The sequence below is a fragment of the Cryptomeria japonica genome, chromosome 9 (genome assembly GCF_030272615.1).
Source record: "Cryptomeria japonica chromosome 9, Sugi_1.0, whole genome shotgun sequence".
Lineage (NCBI taxonomy): Eukaryota > Viridiplantae > Streptophyta > Pinopsida > Cupressales > Cupressaceae > Cryptomeria > Cryptomeria japonica.
The window spans coordinates 248,302,533-248,308,302 of record NC_081413.1 but is presented as its reverse complement, the minus strand read 5'-3'; positions in this window follow the sequence as shown (position 1 = coordinate 248,308,302).

The following is a 5,770-nucleotide window of genomic DNA, read 5'->3' as shown; positions in this document are numbered from 1 at the left end:
AAATGACTTGTCCACACACACACACAGGACTTCTTGATGCAAGCTATGGAGTAATAACGTATTACTCAGCTTCCCAAGGTTGGTCCCATGGTTCTCTATCTCACAATGTCCCTCAAACCAATGTTTTTTCTCTCAGATTACTGAGCAAAATGGTTTAGGGATGGCAAATGTAAGAACGAGGGATGCTTTGATAGTTTTTAGTATGAGATGTATTCTAAGCTATGCATGATTTTAAAATGCAATAAACTAAATGATAAGATGAAAAGATTAGTATAAATACTATCCTAACATGATATATTAGTCTATGATTGAGCTAAATGATAAAGAAATTCTTCTAAACATGCATATTTAGACTAATTCCTGATTTCAAAGAGGCTAAAATGATGAGCATGAAAATGATATGAAAGCTTGAATATATTTGAGCATAAGTGTGATACTTCAAATTTGGATGATGATTGTTATGGAGGAATGAGAGCTCTATTTATAGCAAGAATAGGGCAATGGATGGTCAGGATTGAAAGATTCAATCAAGGGTTGAATTTGAAAGTTGGGGATCCATGTTTGTAATTGGCACCAATGAAATGGTGACAAGTGTCAACATAGGGTTGGATTGAGAGAAGGGGTTGGAGACATTGAATGCCTGAGAAGACCTCATGGTTATCTAGAGGCTAAGGGTCAAGTCTAAATTAAGATTACCCACTCGATTAAGAGTTAATCCAAGGATAAACCTTTGTGCAAATGTTTAAGAGATAATCATGGTCAAAGCATTAATGGCCTGATGAGCCCCTTGGGTTGGATGAAGGTTGAGTCAAAACAAATGTTTTAACCATGTAGGAGGGTTTGAGTTAACCATTAATGTTTATTAGAGATTTTGGGGATTAAGTGGTTGAAGGTTGAAAGCCTTCAATGGTTATCAAAGACTTTGAGGAATTTAGTGGTTGAAGACTTGAAGCCTTTAATGGTTATCAAATACTTTGAGGGTTTGAGAAGTGACTTCCCTTTGCTTAGGGATGTGACAAAGTTTAGAGAAGGGGTTAGGTTAATTTAGAAGCGATTAGAAGATTCTAGAAGGGATTAGAAAGGGGTTTGGGAAGGCAAGTGGGAGATATAGGATTTTGCAAGTGGATGAAGGGATAATAGGATTTAATTGAAAGAAATGATTTAATTCAATTTGGTTGTAATTAAATTTAATTAAAAGTGGATTTAATTAAATTTGAATTTAATTAAAAGTGGATAGGGGGGATTTAATTGAATAAAATGATTTATTCATTAAATGGGTATAGTGAATTTTATTTAAATAAATTGAGTAATTTACTTAATAAAATAGAAGAATGTGGATAATTTAATTAAATTGGATTTAATTAAATAGAGAAATGAACATAAAATATTCATTTAGGAATATGGTCATTTTTATACGTCTACAATATTATTTGTAAAGATTCTCTTGAAAATGTTTTACAATATATATTAATGTTAAGATTTAGATTTGAATATGTAAAATTTATCACTTTGATATTAATCAATTTAAATTAAATAAAAATTAAATTTGACAATCAAGATTACTTTTCAAATCACACTTTTATGATGGCTATCTATTTAAAATTGTTTTTTTCCTAAATTTTTTATTGTTTAAATCTAAAATTTTATTTTAAAATAAAGATTTATGACCAATAGTTTTAATATTCTGATGTGAGTAAATTTTTGTATCCTCTAATTTATTATTTGTTGGTGTACTTAATTATTCATCTTGGATATTATTACACCTTACTCCAGTTTACTTAGGTACATGCATATCATAATAGTTTGGGTATGAGACACTTGGGTGTTTGTGCCACATTGGGATAATGTGTGTAGGAGAATTTCCACCTTTTATGGTCTTGTTGTTACATTCCACATTTAGTGGGTGATCCACCTCATGTGGAATATTATATTGTTTCTCCTACCCACCACACCTATTTCCTACCTACCCTTGTTTCTCATTGAGCCACATGTCATTTTTGTGTGCTCACATATCCATATAGCCTTGCCTATATAAGCAGGTTCATATTCATTATATATAACACTTGATGATCTAGTTGATCAATATTATAAAAAATTTAAAAAAATAAAATTGGGGGGGTCCCATGACAACCCCCCCCATTCTGTACTCTACTGGTCGAGTTGCAGGGCTCCGTACTCGATAGGCCCTACCGTCATGCAACAAACTTTTTCAAACTGTCATACTCCTTCACTGACGAATTGTAGTTCCAGGTGTCGGCAACATCAACCCCTCCTATCGTTAGCCTCCCTCCTGGTCCCTTGGCTATCGACTTCCACCTTTCGGCCCCCTCGGTCTTCTGGCTCCCTCAACTTCTGGTGATCTCTTCCGACCCCGGGCTCCCGATGACACCGACCTTGCCGCCGACCTCCTATCGACTCCTCCCAACACCGACACCAGCCCCTCCTGTTAGCCCCTCCCACCGACACCTCCACCTGCCGACACCGACCTCTACACTGTCGATATCCACCTCCGACGCCGGTTGGCCACCTGTCGGACCCCTCCGCCACGTAGACCCTGAGCAACCACGCAACCACGCAGACTCCCCTGCCACTTGGCTGATACTGCCATGCAGACAACCACGGTGGCTGCCAAATCACTTGCTCAGTCAGCAAAACACCTTGTCTATCATGTCATCGCCACATCATCTGATCCTTATGACACATCATCCTAGCGGGCAAATCAGAATGTGCCACGTCATCCGTCTGTACTGTACAGACGCCACGCAGGCAGGGAGGTGAAGTTTTTGCGACGGCTAGACGACCATCAAATTTAAGCTTGTGACTTGCTGATATCATCATTTAAAAAAAAACTTTGCAGGCCCCCTCCATTGAGCTTTTTGATTTTGCAGTTCAACTTCAAATGGCCATATCTTGCTCATTTTTGCTCCTTTCTTTGGTGCAATTTTTTTTGAAATGGGCTAGAATTTTGTGTACTTTCTTGTGGTAGAATTATTTTTTGATTTTGATGGATAGATTTTTCATAAATCTTAGTTTTTGGTGACTATACTTGTCTAATCCTCATTTTTACAACTTCTGGGACTCTGTTTGGGCTCATATGAACTCCTTTTCAGGTGTTGTTTTGTTTTAAAGTGCATAATTTTTTGTCTACTCTCATAATATGCTATCAGTTTGTAGCAATTTTGGGTAAAAAAATTTCTTTCAACATTGGTCTTTTTTGGCTAATTTGGCACTTGTATTGTTAGAATATTCAGGTATTTACTTGATTAATTAAACTATATTTGTTTAATTATTTAAGTTCCTTTTATCTCTTTTACACTTAAGCTAACTTTAGGTGCATAATAATTAATTCTTTTATTAATTATTATGTGCAAGCCTAGGTTTTCCTTTTTAGGGTTTCTTGACCTATTAAAGGTTGAGTTCTTTCTTTTCATTGTAAGGATTATCACATTACACATTTTTGGTGAATATTGAGCTCTCATCTTTTTGAGCATATTTTCAATGTATTTGTTCTATCTGTTATTTGTTTCCTTGCTTCTCCTTGTAATAGGTTTTTCCGCTTGCAAAGATCATTTGGGCTCTTTTGGTGTTGTATTTTCTCAACTCTAATATGGTATCAAAGCTTCAGATCTGCAACTATCTGTTCTTGTTTTGAAAATTTTTGCATTGGAAGCAGATCTGAGGTTTCAAGAAGTTTTTTTTTGAACTTAGGGATAGGCCTTTTTCTGAGCACTTTGGGCCTAAACGGACCTCACCATCATGCTCAGAAGGCCCAATAACCCCTATAGTCATATAAAACTTGCCTAGTTTTGGCTCCTGAGCCTCTGAGAGTATTTTTTTCTCCAGAACCAAGCCGTATGACCTTGACATGTAGTTCGAGAAAAATATTTTTTGCCTTTTTACGACATGCAGGCCGAAATTTGATTTTTTGTAAAAAAAATAAAAAATAAAAAAGGTGAAGGTTGCAAAACAAAATCAATTTTTTTTGTTTTTGGGGGGTTCCCCATGATACGCAGGGTACCGTGGGGCCCCCTGACGCTGCCGCAGTCTTGCCCTGGCCTTGGGCCCCATGTTGTCGTCCTCTGGTGCCCTGGTTTCTAGCCCCATCGGCCTCCCTGCGGCCCCCGTCGTCGACATCCCGCCTGCGACCCTAGTTTCTGGCCCCGTCGGCCGCTGCAGCTCCCTGGCCCCTGCTGCAACTCCTCGGCCCGCGCCGACCTCCCTACGGCCCTACCAGCCCTTGCCGCTCGCCTTCCCGCTTAGGGCCCCTTTCTGACCCCCGTCACCACTGCAACCCCTGGCCCATCGTCACTCCGCCACGCTGCCTCCCTACGCCGCTAGTGCCCACCAGTCGTCATGGCTCCTCCACCGACAATCGCTCAACCTCCGCCCTGCCACCGAGGCGCTACCCAATCGCCACCATTGCGTCGCTCACTGGCCACCTCTGCTAGGCTCCTACCACCGGACCTCCTCCCTCTTGTCTTTTTAAGGGGGGCTTCATTTTTTGGCCATATCTTAGGCCTATGGAGTCATTTTTTTGAAAACGAATAGGCGTTAGAAAGCTGGTTCCGAACCTCATGATGTTAGAATTTTTTTTCCAATTTTTCTATTTGACTATTTTTTTTTCCAGTCAAAGTGGGGTCTCTTTTTTGCACTCTAGGAGACGTAGAATGAGCATCCGAACTCCATTTTTTTTTTAATTTATATTTTTGGAAAGCGTGTGCTATGTAATTTTCATCCATATGAGTTGTATTTCCAGATTCGGATCCATGCATATTTTATTCAGTTTTTTGCTTTTCAGCACTTTGGTGGATATTTTGGTTGTTTCAGGTCCTGGGATCTCTTCTCTGAGTAGGATGTCTCATTTTTTGTTGTTCTTTATGTTTCTAGTCTTATTATCATTGTAGCATTGTATTTATGCAAACACACTGAGATAAAGTGCCATCATACATTGTTTACTTGGGATCTTGCACATCTTGTGCCTTGTTGTACATGCACTACTTATAAAGTGCCATGAGGGGGTTAATGTTTGCCTTTTGTTTGCCATCTGCCTTTGTCTAATGAGTGTTCCTTTCACGACATCCGCCTCATGTTGTGTGTCAAGTGAGTGTTCCTTCCATGACACCATGTACTTTTCTTAGCACCTTTGATGTTCCTGGTTCTTTGTCATGTAGTTCTTCTTGGCTGTTCTTTTCAGTGTTCATGTCCCTCTCCCTTTTCAGCATTATGGGGGGGTTTCTCCTGTTGGTTCTAATGCTTTCATGGTTTGATTGATCAGCTCTTCAGGCTTTGGTTTCTCATGTCATCTGTATCTTCGAGTTAAGTGTTTGCCTTGTTTGCCATCTGATTCGAGTAGTGTCATTTGAGGGCACTCATGCAGATTATAGTCTTCTCTACCTGGTCATGTTCTATTTCGGTGGAGGTTCTTCAGATTAGCAGTTTCTCTTCGACAGTGTTTGCATCTATTTCATGCTTTAATGGTGTTCTTTTCCATCTCTTTTTGGAGTAGAGTTTTTTCCCACATGGTTTTCTCTATTTCTCCGGTTCATAGAGATTTGATTGTATTTGGGTACCTAATTAGGCCTTGTTGTCAGGACCCATCTTTCTCGCTTTTCTAGGTTTTAGCTTCTCCCCAAGTCTAGCTTAAGGGGGGGTGTTAGAGTATTCAGGTATTTACTTGATTAATTAAACAATATTTGTTTAATTATTTAAGTTCCCTTTATCTCTTTTACACTTAAGCTAACTTTAGGTGCATAATAATTAATTCTTTTAT